Source organism: Pleurodeles waltl, chromosome 11 (assembly GCF_031143425.1).
Source record: "Pleurodeles waltl isolate 20211129_DDA chromosome 11, aPleWal1.hap1.20221129, whole genome shotgun sequence".
Classification (NCBI taxonomy): Eukaryota; Metazoa; Chordata; class Amphibia; order Caudata; family Salamandridae; genus Pleurodeles; species Pleurodeles waltl.
Genome location: NC_090450.1, coordinates 965,953,953 through 965,970,596, shown reverse-complemented (window position 1 = coordinate 965,970,596; position 16,644 = coordinate 965,953,953). Strand labels below are relative to the sequence as shown.

The 16,644-nt window shown below is 34.3% G+C and overlaps 2 long non-coding RNA genes across 2 annotated transcripts; both read right to left on the bottom strand.

Annotated features, from left to right (window-relative positions):
* Nucleotides 1–251: 251 nt before the first annotated feature.
* On the bottom strand, nt 252–7,113 carry LOC138266425 (uncharacterized). The gene is made up of 2 exons (XR_011199515.1): nt 6,472–7,113; nt 252–916 (listed from the first exon to the last, which is right to left on the bottom strand). It is a non-coding gene; the product is annotated as an uncharacterized lncRNA (long non-coding RNA).
* Nucleotides 7,114–9,782: 2,669 nt separating this feature from the next.
* Nucleotides 9,783–16,644, bottom strand: LOC138266424 (uncharacterized). The gene is made up of 2 exons (XR_011199514.1): nt 16,003–16,644; nt 9,783–10,447 (listed from the first exon to the last, which is right to left on the bottom strand). It is a non-coding gene; the product is annotated as an uncharacterized lncRNA (long non-coding RNA).

The following is a 16,644-nucleotide window of genomic DNA, read 5'->3' as shown; positions in this document are numbered from 1 at the left end:
AGAGTGGGTGAAGGAGCCGATTGGATTTGAATGATATCTTATCTACGCTGTGTCAGATAAGTTGGGTCTTATTTTCTGGTCTGAAGAAGGGAGACATTAGAGTTAACTAATAGCTGCACTTTTTTATCTACCTGAGTTGCTCAGCATTGTCAAGGGAAAACCAGGGACACTTAAACAGCATAGACTCTCTGATATTAATGCACATTCAAACAAATTAACTACAAAATAGAAAGAAATACATTTTCAAAATATTATGTGATGAAAAACACAAATTTTATTGACAATACAAAAGAAACTAAAGGAGCCACAGAATGGATCAGCTGTTTCTCATTAATGGTTCATATGGGCTTAAATGGTTGAATTACTTCCTGAAAAGGAGATATTACAAGTTAAATGTTGAATATGATTGATGAAAGATTACAGTGGAGACTATTTTGTAATGACTCACGTTGACACCAACATTTAATGTGCTTCTTCTCATGGAAGTTGTAGGTTATTTACCGTAAAAATGCTGCAGGTCAAAAAACTATATATCACCAAAGCGTTAGAAGGAGCTGACTCAACTTTCACTGGCAATTAGCTGGTGCTCAACATTAAACACATTCTGATTTCTTGACAGATTTTGCAAAGCTCTTTCCCTGGTGGGTGACCTGACAGGTAACTTCCTTGTTTGTGCTCCAGTCCGTGGTGGGCAGAGACAGGTAACTGCTGGCCATGAACAGATTATTTTCACTCTGTTTAGTAGCTCTGCTTTTCTCTACTCCATTGGTAATTGTTTGCCCACCAACTGTCCAGGTCACATCCACAGAGGCCGGGTAGAAGTCCTGGTAAAGGCACACCACAGTGGACTTGTCTTTTTCTACCTCCTCCTGAGAGGGTGGGAAGATGCTCAGAGTAGGACCCTTTGTCTCACCGGCTGCAAGAAAAGTAGGAAAATTATTAGAAATTGGGATAAATATAAGTATTTAGTTTTGGCATTTCTTGGTTAGCTGTCTTTGTCAAGCGCAATTGCAAAGGAAACCTTGTTCACCAGTGAATATTTTTGAAATGTTCCATCAGGATGTATGTCTGTAACATCTACTAAATGGTTTTTAGACCAAACAATATCATGGCATCATCTGACCTATGTAATAAAGCATGAAAAATATAGTTTTTTGGCAAAAGAATTATCTGAAGTGAAAACTTCACTTCAGCAGTCGTTTGAGATGATTGTCTTCTGATGTAAGTTATGGGTTTGAATAAAGACTTTCATAGTGTCTCAGAACAGTTATGTGTTTTATGCATGTGAGGATCTGAATTTCATAAAAGAAATTCAGAGAGAAAATGCTCTAGAAGTAGAAACATAATCAGGTTGTATGAAAACTGTCTGTCATTATCCCTAAGACTAATTAGCAGTAGCAGTACAATCGGTGCTGCTGGGGACACAGAGTGACAATCCAAATAATGTATCTGAAATAAATGTTAAAAAGATATGTATGCATCCCAAGTCCAAATGAAACACAGGTTTAGTTGCACTTTAGGAATGATATAGGAGGGCTAATCTCCAGCACCAGCCTATATTTCCCTAAATTCAATTGCTTTTCTACAACATGGTAATTTGCTGCAATTTGTTCAGGCAATCATTTTTAGAAATACAAAATGTATTTCTTTTTTGTGGGAAAGAAAAGGATTATTGAACAGCTAAATAAAAAGTGAGCAAACTCTTCTAGAGAACATTAAAAGCAATCCGGCAGCTGAGCGACCTCTGATCTAATAAGATGTATTATTAAAAGCTGATTAGAAGATTGCATTTGACACAAGGTGTTGGTACAAAAAGACTGATTTAAGGTTTATTCTGAAAGCACAGAACTTTACAACTTCAAAACGGGTTTGAACTTTGGCAGCTCCATTTTGTACCTACACACACATTTTTTGTCAAAGTGCTATGCTTAGTGCAACGCTATCTCTCTACAGTAGCACATTTATAAATTTAGTATTGCAGGTGTTCATGGGAGCTGACTGACCTAAAAACTGAGCAATCAGATGAAGTTTCCTTTCTGACATAGCACATACTGGGAAGCAACTCACATTTTATATTCATAATGTGCAATATTTAACAATATTAACAAACATGAAAATTTGTTGTTTTCTAGGATTATGCTAGAATATTGCAGTTCCAGCAACAATATCAATAATAAGAGTTGTTATTCAGTGTTAACTATTTCACAAGCCTTAGAAGATAAAATATGGAGTCAATGAAGACTTTCAAAAGTTTAGAGCTGAACTCTCATAGAGAGAACTTTGAAGTCAATGCAATGCTATATTGCAATATTTTAAATGATCAATATATTATCTTTACTTTCTACCGTTATCAGATATCTATAACTTTTCCAACTGTTAGATGGGCACAAAACACGGTCCAAATGGTAGCTCTCTCATTTGGATTATAAACTCAATAAATACAAAGAACTTGGTAGGGTTTATATCAAATCATAGTTGTTGGGATAGTTTATTCAATTTACTGAATAGTCCATTAAATACTACATGTATTTGAAATGTCCCGAGTTAAACTGGTTTTCCTTTTCTATCTCTTTTGTAAAGTGGAATAACTCAGGATAAATGCTGTTAAATATAGAAAATGCATCCAAGAAATTAAAAAATATATGTTTTAGAATACAAAAAGCAATATCGTCTCAGTAGATATTGAATACAGGAAAACACATTAAACATTCTCAAAAGATATGTATTTTTGAAATGTGTTTGAATAGACATAGCTGCAAACAACCAGTTGTCTTAGTGTTAATGATGTTGCACTTTAGATTGAGGTTGACTAATAACAATATGGGGCACTAAATCACTTCATCTTAGCTTATTACAAAAAGGATGATAAAAGATAAACAACATATATTCAGTAGAAATCCAGTCAGAGGAAATGGGCAGCATAAACATGAAAACATGAATAAAGATCCCCAGGTATATTTATTTTGCTTTGTCAGCATTTATCCTATGTTTAAATGCTGTAAAATTAGACAGGGATTGGAGGCAGAACGAAAAGAACTATCCCACTAAAGACACCATCATTTGGTTGATTGTTGAACCCAGAAAACCAACCAAGGGATAACTAGTGACCTATTGCCTAATTAGTCATTGGATCAAAGATCGTTCCCAATAAAGTACATAGAATGTTATTTCCTGAGCACATTAAGTAAACATGGAAATATAAAAAATATCATGAGAATTACTTATTTCCATCCTAATGACAAGTTTGGCAAAAGTCAAGATTTGCGCAGAGAAATGCATAAAATGAATATCATGAGATGTATTTGAAAACTCTCACCTGAGGAAATTTTTATCATTTACTTTTTGAAAGGGAAAAGAACGATGAATATTGCTTGTAAAAAATGAAACATGCAGGAATTGCTGCAAACAACACTGATTCTACATGCTATGTCTTATAACTAGAAAATAATTCTATAACTATACATTATTTCCGCACCTAGCTAATACTGAACACCATAGTATTAGTAATACTGGATGCTGCATTACCCGATCATTTCTCTAGACAACACATAATGAGATCCAACATATTTTGCGGATATCTTAATACTAGCAGATGGTAAAAAAGAAAAATAAGGAAGCCAATACTATTTTACAAAATATTAACTTGCAGTCAAAGTAGATGATATTAATTCTGTCACTTACTTAGGACATTCAGCTGGGTTCCTCCACCGAAGATAAACACACTGTGCCACAAGACTGTGCACAAACCCAGCCAAATGCAGGGTAGCATTTGGAGTTAGATTTAGGATTGATGGCTGTATGCTTCTCAATAAACTTATGATACAGAACTCCAAAAACAGTCTTTTGGCTTCCAATACCTGAAGCTGTTTTATTCCCTACTCTAGTTCTTCCTAAGAACAGTGTTCTTTCTAGAATATAGTGTAACATTTCTTAAGCGTTTCTACAACATAAGGATGATATTAAATGGTTTCTAGATGTAGGACAATCTCCAATCAGTCAAATGCTCTTTCTGTCGTTTAGACTTGGCACTGGTAGTCCAATTTTTGAATTATTTGAGAAAAGAATGACTAAAATATTTGCAAATGAATGCTTTTAGGTAGAGTGAAATCAGTAAGATATGAACATTTTGGCACCTTTAACTAGACTGATGGAACACAAAATATTCTAAATTTAAGAAACTGTGTTCAAGGTGTGAGTTCAATCTCTCACAAAACAAAAAGGAAATCAATTTTGCAGCAACATAATAAAGCTCAATGTACGTCCCTAGAAACTGCTGTGTATTAATAGTATTTAAAGATATTTTTTAAATGCTGATGCCAATTTGTAGGGTAACAGTACTTTCTACCTAACAGAATCAAAATATCATTCTAGATTGCTAATAGTAAAACAGACAGAGATTTCTGACAATAAATATCCTAGAAGAATACAAGAATATAAAAATGCAAATTATGACATTTAGTAGCAACCAGTCAAAATTACATATCAAAATGCTATGAGTGTGGATACAATATTAGAAATATGAATTGTTACATTCATAAGCAAGATCTGTTCACATTCAAGTAATGAAAATAGAAAAATATAGGGGAAAATGTATGTTAGACTAAAGCAGTTCTTCAAAATATTGTACAGTGATGATTCTGTTACTTACTTAGGACGTTCAGCTGGGTTCCTCCACCAAAGATATACCCACAGTGCTACAGTGCTGATCACAACCCAGCAATTCACAGGGTAGTAGCTACAGTACAGTGTATTTTAGATTTAACTTCATGTACAGTTAACGAATTGTTACAGATGCAGTGAGGCACTGCAAAGACTATCTGCATCAACAGGTGCAGCAAAATAAAGGATGGGTGGAACATCATCTGGTGATATAGAGTAGAAGGCACAAATAGGAAATATAAGCAGTATATGCAGTAGTTAAAATAGATGGGAATTGACAGAGCTCCATTGTCTCCATTAACAAATACTATATTGCGTAGGTACATTCAAGCTCGAAAACAATTGTTCTCACCATCTTTAAAATTCTATGGGATGCAGATAAAAATCCAGCATCTGTCATCATCATCTTCCCCTCACAAAAATACAACTGCTGTTGCTATCGAACCCTTGATACTTTATTGAGGTATCTGCGTTCTTGAGACATTCTATAGAGCTCTTTTAGAGCATTGCATAATTTTGGAAAGCTATTTACACTGCAATATGATTTGCAGTCATAGTAACACAGATTTCTTTTTTTTACAGGTTGACCAAATAATCCTTAAATGTCTTGACCTAATACATTGTATTTTTTTCCCAATTATATTTCCAATGATCTAACAGATTAACCACAGCCATAAACGTTTTCTGTATTTCTCCTGTTCCTGATCAGACAACTTTTATTTCTTCAGAATCCTGCTATTTTTTGTAAGATCGGAATCCCATACATTTTCCATAGAGTTTCTAAAATTGTAAATAACGTGTTTGGAAGGAATATAAACAGCAAGAATAGTTTCCAGACCTAAGACAATGCACACCTAACTTATGGTTGCAACATTTTATAATCTAAGCCCATTGTAACTTGATCTGAAGGAAATGTGAAATAAAGCCTCTGGATGCACAAAAAGATATTGGTTCTTTGTTGTTGTTGCTAGACAACATGACATAAGAGTGGGACTCAAAAGTCTGTAAAAGACTGCAAAGTTTGATATTCAGTACAGATTTCAACTGAGACTGAGGGTAGTGTGAACTAAAGCCCCTGGATGAACAAAAAAATCACTTTATTCATTAATACAAGAACTCCTTTTCACGATATAATGAGATAAATAAGTTCTAGTTACATAGAAATATGTTTCACTGAATTATTGTACACTGCAAACCATTTGCTGATATGCCTTTTACCTACTCTCCCTTCATTCTCTTTCTGCCATTGCAATTGCAAAATCCACATTGTGTATAACACTTTGTTGCTTTGCAGCTCAGTTCATGAAATGAAAATCACTTACATAAAATATGAATGTCTTTTTTTCTTTAACGGGTTTTCTTCTAAACTTTCACTCCATCAATTATAGACTATTTCCTCACAATGGACTTATTTTCCCACATAATTATACTTTGTCATTATATTCAGCAATGCAGAAGGTCCTTGATATAGACACTTTGACATTATCCTACTTTTGGAATCTGTTGAGAAAATATATTTCCTAGGAAATGCATATTTGTTAAAATAGTCTATAGTTTTAAACATAATATATGCCTGATCCTTAAAAATGTACTTTTATGGGCATTATTTTCACTCTACCTAGCAATAGTCGGTGCAATTAAATCTAACTAAATGAACTTTTTTTATACCAAGAGTAGATGGATATATATATATGTACATGCCAATCAGGGAAAGAATTATATATAGATTCAGAGACAAATAATGCAAAACTGAAGAAGGTTGTAAAGAAACATCCTTGAAAAGTAAAGTAGATAATGAATGGTGCTACTTACAAAGGACATTTAGCTGGGTGCCTCCACCGAAGATCCACCACTGTGATGTATAGCTGTACAAAAACTGTCTCCGCATGATGTGACACAACAGGAGATCAGCAGACAATTATCAATGTGATATTATGGCAAATCCTTCTTGACTGATAATTGAGGGCCTCATGACTCTATCATAGAAGAAACGCTTGTACCCATAAAGTGGTGCATCAGTTGGGTGAACTGTCAGGTAGAAATCTGCTTATCTCTGTCATGTTCTTAACAAAATGTCCATGGACAGAATTTATAACCATTGTTAGCACAAAAGGATGGGACATTTTGTTATGCCTTCAGTGGGTAAAAGGTTGGAATATGGATTTTGTGATGGTCTACTAACTTTTAGAAGGCAAGGATTTAAACATGTGTCCTCTTTGTTTTGACTTACCTTGCTAACCATCCACAATTTATTAGCAAGATCAACAAATCATAGCCCCCAAATTACTTATTGTGTTCATAATCTTAAATATTATCATATGCTCATCCAATATACTTGGACTACATTGTTCATAGGCTTGGCAGATGAATTGAGGAAAGACAATCAGCTCAATGTACTGCCTTTTGGTTCAGCAAATGTAACAATGAGCCTGAGGGTCACTTTGTAAACCAAAGTCCCAGATGCCTGCTGGGTTTTCTTATTCCTAAAAGTCCATATCTAGTAGTGGTGCTCTTCTTGAATTAAACACCTATGGGCGATTGTCAAATAGTCACAGTTGAAGGAATATCAGAATTAATTTCCTGGACTTAGAAAGGAAACACACTTTTCTGATCATGATATTTTAACAGATAGTTACATCTAATAAATATCTAGAGGGCAAATTTATCCTAAATACTATTTTCATTGAGCTGTGTTGTAAAATGCGTAGGCAAGGGCAGCAATGATATCCAAAGTGAGCAGTGTGTATCTGATCCCTGACAAACTGCTAAGATGATGAGCCCTTTCTGAATGTCACTAGTGTTGAATGCCTTCTTTAAGAATCCTTTATTGTAGATATTCATATGTTCCATGTTTGATCCACCAATTGACTTTGTAATTTTTTATGGTGTGAAAAATGTATTAATTTAGTATAAATGTATAGAATATTGAAAGGTTTACTGTAACTTGCATGTACTTCCTATCTATTCCCAAAGGCAAGAGTTGCACAGGTAAAACAGGCTACATCCTGTGTATCATTACTTTACTTTTCTTACCTACATACCATCCTAAACTCAGTGTGTTATGTCTGGTTCATGTGGGCTGCAACTTCATATCTAGTGCTCTTATGAAACAATATGGGCTGCCTCCTAAATACAACCAAAATAAAAATACTTATATTTCTACCAATTATTAGTGCTTCTGTCATGTTACTGGCCCCATTTAAAGTTGTGTACTATTGAAATATTATCACATATGTGCTGGAAGTAGTCGCACTAAAGCAAAATCCACTAATGGAATTCACTTGTGGATTGTTTTCCATGGGCTTCTTCTTGCTCTATAAACTGTAAGATTTAGCACATGTACCCACTGCAAATCGAGGCTAATATTTCACTGATGGCTTGTAGTCCTGGAAAACCGAAAGCAGAGAAAAAGATAGACACACTCTTTACAATTGCCTAAAAATCTGTAATCATAGTTTGAGCAATTAAATGACGGTTATATTTTGATGGTTATTTGTCTCAATCTCATTTGGTGAAGATTCAAGTGTGTTACTCTTGGTTCCCTACTTAGACCATAATACATTTTCTGCAGATTATCTACTCCCTGTGGTATATTGTGTTATTCTCCACACCATGTACTCAAGGAAACAGACTCATTCACCAACACCTATTTTTCTTTCACACAACCTCTTGCTCCCATATCATACAACCTCTCAAACCCAATTTCCTCATCTACCTTATTCCCTTGTTTTTTACAGTCTTCTCTTTCTCATTTTCCTTCATTCTTCAGTTACACTTTCTTACTTGCTTTTCAGTTTAGCTATGCTGCTAATCCTTATCAGAGCTTACATTCACCTCAGGGTTCTTAAGCCCATTTTTCTCTTCCTCTTTCTATTCCACTCCTCACCTCTGTTTACATTTACTATTCTCCTCTGCCATATCTTTTCATTCTTACTCTACACTTCTCTTCTGCTCTGCTCTACTCAAGAGATCCCCTTTTTTTAATATCTATTTTAACACGTTAAGCTTTTCTAAGTGACCGCACACTATTCTAATCAATTCAGTCTCCAGAATGACCTTATTTATATAGTTGAGGATTTTCATTGTCGCCTCTTCATCGGTCCCAATCTTCTATTTCATCATTGTGTTTTTTATATTTCTTTGTGTAAGATCATATTCATAAAGTGCAGTAATCACCTTAATAAAAAACACCTTGATTTTAGAAAAGCAATAGATGTAACTTGTGGTAGATCATCATCGGTATACTGGTTAAAATATTGCAAAGATTGTAATGAATTTCTGAATGTTACGTATTGCGAGGTGTATCTCTCTGAATAGATAGCACCTTCCAGGTATTGCCCCTAAGTCAAATAACAAACATGTTCCATTATAAGCCTCATTATTCTTAGAAGAGTTAGCAAGTTTTGATATGTATATCGTGAGATATTTGAAACATGAAATTGTAATCTGTTTCACATACTTTTAGTCAAAACATGTGACAGCCACTGAGCTGTTGGGTATGATCGATAATTTAAGATATGGCACTTTTGAAAGTCACCAAGCTGTGCAATAATTTTATTGGATCTATCATGAATTTTCAATATTATCTACAACTGACCTTTGACATTCTATCGTCTGTTGTCAAAATCTTTGTACTATTCATTAATCAATCTATTCATGCAAGCAAATAAATATCCAACAGAAACACATCTGTTTCGCAATGAGTCTCACACCAAAAGATGCTTTGACAAAGAAAACTTTAACATTTAGTCTGTCATTAGATCTAGATATCTACCTAAGGGAGTTCAATTTTGATTACAACTATCTGTTTAACCATGTGCTGTGCATACTAAAATAAAAGGGAGTGATTTCCAGATGCAATACCAATAAATTAGAGTGGGTGAAGGAGCCGATTGGATTTGAATGATATCTTATCTACGCTGTGTCAGATAAGTGGGGTCTTATTTTCTGGTCTGAAGAAGGGAGACATTAGAGTTAACTAATAGCTGCACTTTTTTATCTACCTGAGTTGCTCAGCATTGTCAAGGGAAAACCAGGGACACTTAAACAGCATAGACTCTCTGATATTAATGCACATTCAAACAAATTAACTACAAAATAGAAAGAAATACATTTTCAAAATATTATGTGATGAAAAACACAAATTTTATTGACAATACAAAAGAAACTAAAGGAGCCACAGAATGGATCAGCTGTTTCTCATTAATGGTTCATATGGGCTTAAATGGTTGAATTACTTCCTGAAAAGGAGATATTACAAGTTAAATGTTGAATATGATTGATGAAAGATTACAGTGGAGACTATTTTGTAATGACTCACGTTGACACCAACATTTAATGTGCTTCTTCTCATGGAAGTTGTAGGTTATTTACCGTAAAAATGCTGCAGGTCAAAAAACTATATATCACCAAAGCGTTAGAAGGAGCTGACTCAACTTTCACTGGCAATTAGCTGGTGCTCAACATTAAACACATTCTGATTTCTTGACAGATTTTGCAAAGCTCTTTCCCTGGTGGGTGACCTGACAGGTAACTTCCTTGTTTGTGCTCCAGTCCGTGGTGGGCAGAGACAGGTAACTGCTGGCCATGAACAGATTATTTTCACTCTGTTTAGTAGCTCTGCTTTTCTCTACTCCATTGGTAATTGTTTGCCCACCAACTGTCCAGGTCACATCCACAGAGGCCGGGTAGAAGTCCTGGTAAAGGCACACCACAGTGGACTTGTCTTTTTCTACCTCCTCCTGAGAGGGTGGGAAGATGCTCAGAGTAGGACCCTTTGTCTCACCGGCTGCAAGAAAAGTAGGAAAATTATTAGAAATTGGGATAAATATAAGTATTTAGTTTTGGCATGTCTTGGTTAGCTGTCTTTGTCAAGCGCAATTGCAAAGGAAACCTTGTTCACCAGTGAATATTTTTGAAATGTTCCATCAGGATGTATGTCTGTAACATCTACTAAATGGTTTTTAGACCAAACAATATCATGGCATCATCTGACCTATGTAATAAAGCATGAAAAATATAGTTTTTTGGCAAAAGAATTATCTGAAGTGAAAACTTCACTTCAGCAGTCGTTTGAGATGATTGTCTTCTGATGTAAGTTATGGGTTTGAATAAAGACTTTCATAGTGTCTCAGAACAGTTATGTGTTTTATGCATGTGAGGATCTGAATTTCATAAAAGAAATTCAGAGAGAAAATGCTCTAGAAGTAGAAACATAATCAGGTTGTATGAAAACTGTCTGTCATTATCCCTAAGACTAATTAGCAGTAGCAGTACAATCGGTGCTGCTGGGGACACAGAGTGACAATCCAAATAATGTATCTGAAATAAATGTTAAAAAGATATGTATGCATCCCAAGTCCAAATGAAACACAGGTTTAGTTGCACTTTAGGAATGATATAGGAGGGCTAATCTCCAGCACCAGCCTATATTTCCCTAAATTCAATTGCTTTTCTACAACATGGTAATTTGCTGCAATTTGTTCAGGCAATCATTTTTAGAAATACAAAATGTATTTCTTTTTTGTGGGAAAGAAAAGGATTATTGAACAGCTAAATAAAAAGTGAGCAAACTCTTCTAGAGAACATTAAAAGCAATCCGGCAGCTGAGCGACCTCTGATCTAATAAGATGTATTATTAAAAGCTGATTAGAAGATTGCATTTGACACAAGGTGTTGGTACAAAAAGACTGATTTAAGGTTTATTCTGAAAGCACAGAACTTTACAACTTCAAAACGGGTTTGAACTTTGGCAGCTCCATTTTGTACCTACACACACATTTTTTGTCAAAGTGCTATGCTTAGTGCAACGCTATCTCTCTACAGTAGCACATTTATAAATTTAGTATTGCAGGTGTTCATGGGAGCTGACTGACCTAAAAACTGAGCAATCAGATGAAGTTTCCTTTCTGACATAGCACATACTGGGAAGCAACTCACATTTTATATTCATAATGTGCAATATTTAACAATATTAACAAACATGAAAATTTGTTGTTTTCTAGGATTATGCTAGAATATTGCAGTTCCAGCAACAATATCAATAATAAGAGTTGTTATTCAGTGTTAACTATTTCACAAGCCTTAGAAGATAAAATATGGAGTCAATGAAGACTTTCAAAAGTTTAGAGCTGAACTCTCATAGAGAGAACTTTGAAGTCAATGCAATGCTATATTGCAATATTTTAAATGATCAATATATTATCTTTACTTTCTAGCGTTATCAGATATCTATAACATTTCCAACTGTTAGATGGGCACAAAACACGGTCCAAATGGTAGCTCTCTCATTTGGATTATAAACTCAATAAATACAAAGAACTTGGTAGGGTTTATATCAAATCATAGTTGTTGGGATAGTTTATTCAATTTACTGAATAGTCCATTAAATACTACATGTATTTGAAATGTCCCGAGTTAAACTGGTTTTCCTTTTCTATCTCTTTTGTAAAGTGGAATAACTCAGGATAAATGCTGTTAAATATAGAAAATGCATCCAAGAAATTAAAAAATATATGTTTTAGAATACAAAAAGCAATATCGTCTCAGTAGATATTGAATACAGGAAAACACATTAAACATTCTCAAAAGATATGTATTTTTGAAATGTGTTTGAATAGACATAGCTGCAAACAACCAGTTGTCTTAGTGTTAATGATGTTGCACTTTAGATTGAGGTTGACTAATAACAATATGGGGCACTAAATCACTTCATCTTAGCTTATTACAAAAAGGATGATAAAAGATAAACAACATATATTCAGTAGAAATCCAGTCAGAGGAAATGGGCAGCATAAACATGAAAACATGAATAAAGATCCCCAGGTATATTTATTTTGCTTTGTCAGCATTTATCCTATGTTTAAATGCTGTAAAATTAGACAGGGATTGGAGGCAGAACGAAAAGAACTATCCCACTAAAGACACCATCATTTGGTTGATTGTTGAACCCAGAAAACCAACCAAGGGATAACTAGTGACCTATTGCCTAATTAGTCATTGGATCAAAGATCGTTCCCAATAAAGTACATAGAATGTTATTTCCTGAGCACATTAAGTAAACATGGAAATATAAAAAATATCATGAGAATTACTTATTTCCATCCTAATGACAAGTTTGGCAAAAGTCAAGATTTGCGCAGAGAAATGCATAAAATGAATATCATGAGATGTATTTGAAAACTCTCACCTGAGGAAATTTTTATCATTTACTTTTTGAAAGGGAAAAGAACGATGAATATTGCTTGTAAAAAATGAAACATGCAGGAATTGCTGCAAACAACACTGATTCTACATGCTATGTCTTATAACTAGAAAATAATTCTATAACTATACATTATTTCCGCACCTAGCTAATACTGAACACCATAGTATTAGTAATACTGGATGCTGCATTACCCGATCATTTCTCTAGACAACACATAATGAGATCCAACATATTTTGCGGATATCTTAATACTAGCAGATGATAAAAAAGAAAAATAAGGAAGCCAATACTATTTTACAAAATATTAACTTGCAGTCAAAGTAGATGATATTAATTCTGTCACTTACTTAGGACATTCAGCTGGGTTCCTCCACCGAAGATAAACACACTGTGCCACAAGACTGTGCACAAACCCAGCCAAATGCAGGGTAGCATTTGGAGTTAGATTTAGGATTGATGGCTGTATGCTTCTCAATAAACTTATGATACAGAACTCCAAAAACAGTCTTTTGGCTTCCAATACCTGAAGCTGTTTTATTCCCTACTCTAGTTCTTCCTAAGAACAGTGTTCTTTCTAGAATATAGTGTAACATTTCTTAAGCGTTTCTACAACATAAGGATGATATTAAATGGTTTCTAGATGTAGGACAATCTCCAATCAGTCAAATGCTCTTTCTGTCGTTTAGACTTGGCACTGGTAGTCCAATTTTTGAATTATTTGAGAAAAGAATGACTAACATATTTGCAAATGAATGCTTTTAGGTAGAGTGAAATCAATAAGATATGAACATTTTGGCACCTTTAACTAGACTGATGGAACACAAAATATTCTAAATTTAAGAAACTGTGTTCAAGGTGTGAGTTCAATCTCTCACAAAACAAAAAGGAAATCAATTTTGCAGCAACATAATAAAGCTCAAAGTACGTCCCTAGAAACTGCTGTGTATTAATAGTATTTAAAGATATTTTTTAAATGCTGATGCCAATTTGTAGGGTAACAGTACTTTCTACCTAACAGAATCAAAATATCATTCTAGATTGCTAATAGTAAAACAGACAGAGATTTCTGACAATAAATATCCTAGAAGAATACAAGAATATAAAAATGCAAATTATGACATTTAGTAGCAACCAGTCAAAATTACATATCAAAATGCTATGAGTGTGGATACAATATTAGAAATATGAATTGTTACATTCATAAGCAAGATCTGTTCACATTCAAGTAATGAAAATAGAAAAATATAGGGGAAAATGTATGTTAGACTAAAGCAGTTCTTCAAAATATTGAACAGTGATGATTCTGTTACTTACTTAGGACGTTCAGCTGGGTTCCTCCACCAAAGATATACCCACAGTGCTACAGTGCTGATCACAAACCAGCAATTCACAGGGTAGTAGCTACAGTACAGTGTATTTTAGATTTAACTTCATGTACAGTTAACGAATTGTTACAGATGCAGTGAGGCACTGCAAAGACTATCTGCATCAACAGGTGCAGCAAAATAAAGGATGGGTGGAACATCATCTGGTGATATAGAGTAGAAGGCACAAATAGGAAATATAAGCAGTATATGCAGTAGTTAAAATAGATGGGAATTGACAGAGCTCCATTGTCTCCATTAACAAATACTATATTGCGTAGGTACATTCAAGCTCGAAAACAATTGTTCTCACCATCTTTAAAATTCTATGGGATGCAGATAAAAATCCAGCATCTGTCATCATCATCTTCCCCTCACAAAAATACAACTGCTGTTGCTATCGAACCCTTGATACTTTATTGAGGTATCTGCGTTCTTGAGACATTCTATAGAGCTCTTTTAGAGCATTGCATAATTTTGGAAAGCTATTTACACTGCAATATGATTTGCAGTCATAGTAACACAGATTTCTTTTTTTTACAGGTTGACCAAATAATCCTTAAATGTCTTGACCTAATACATTGTATTTTTTTCCCAATTATATTTCCAATGATCTAACAGATTAACCACAGCCATAAACGTTTTCTGTATTTCTCCTGTTCCTGATCAGACAACTTTTATTTCTTCAGAATCCTGCTATTTTTTGTAAGATCGGAATCCCATACATTTTCCATAGAGTTTCTAAAATTGTAAATAACGTGTTTGGAAGGAATATAAACAGCAAGAATAGTTTCCAGACCTAAGACAATGCACACCTAACTTATGGTTGCAACATTTTATAATCTAAGCCCATTGTAACTTGATCTGAAGGAAATGTGAAATAAAGCCTCTGGATGCACAAAAAGATATTGGTTCTTTGTTGTTGTTGCTAGACAACATGACATAAGAGTGGGACTCAAAAGTCTGTAAAAGACTGCAAAGTTTGATATTCAGTACAGATTTCAACTGAGACTGAGGGTAGTGTGAACTAAAGCCCCTGGATGAACAAAAAAATCACTTTATTCATTAATACAAGAACTCCTTTTCACGATATAATGAGATAAATAAGTTCTAGTTACATAGAAATATGTTTCACTGAATTATTGTACACTGCAAACCATTTGCTGATATGCCTTTTACCTACTCTCCCTTCATTCTCTTTCTGCCATTGCAATTGCAAAATCCACATTGTGTATAACACTTTGTTGCTTTGCAGCTCAGTTCATGAAATGAAAATCACTTACATAAAATATGAATGTCTTTTTTTCTTTAACGGGTTTTCTTCTAAACTTTCACTCCATCAATTATAGACTATTTCCTCACAATGGACTTATTTTCCCACATAATTATACTTTTTCATTATATTCAGCAATGCAGAAGGTCCTTGATATAGACACTTTGACATTATCCTACTTTTGGAATCTGTTGAGAAAATATATTTCCTAGGAAATGCATATTTGTTAAAATAGTCTATAGTTTTAAACATAATATATGCCTGATCCTTAAAAATGTACTTTTATGGGCATTATTTTCACTCTACCTAGCAATAGTCGGTGCAATTAAATCTAACTAAATGAACTTTTTTTATACCAAGAGTAGATGGATATATATATATGTACATGCCAATCAGGGAAAGAATTATATATAGATTCAGAGACAAATAATGCAAAACTGAAGAAGGTTGTAAAGAAACATCCTTGAAAAGTAAAGTAGATAATGAATGGTGCTACTTACAAAGGACATTTAGCTGGGTGCCTCCACCGAAGATCCACCACTGTGATGTATAGCTGTACAAAAACTGTCTCCGCATGATGTGACACAACAGGAGATCAGCAGACAATTATCAATGTGATATTATGGCAAATCCTTCTTGACTGATAATTGAGGGCCTCATGACTCTATCATAGAAGAAACGCTTGTACCCATAAAGTGGTGCATCAGTTGGGTGAACTGTCAGGTAGAAATCTGCTTATCTCTGTCATGTTCTTAACAAAATGTCCATGGACAGAATTTATAACCATTGTTAGCACAAAAGGATGGGACATTTTGTTATGCCTTCAGTGGGTAAAAGGTTGGAATATGGATTTTGTGATGGTCTACTAACTTTTAGAAGGCAAGGATTTAAACATGTGTCCTCTTTGTTTTGACTTACCTTGCTAACCATCCACAATTTATTAGCAAGATCAACAAATCATAGCCCCCAAATTACTTATTGTGTTCATAATCTTAAATATTATCATATGCTCATCCAATATACTTGGACTACATTGTTCATAGGCTTGGCAGATGAATTGAGGAAAGACAATCAGCTCAATGTACTGCCTTTTGGTTCAGCAAATGTAACAATGAGCCTGAGGGTCACTTTGTAAACCAAAG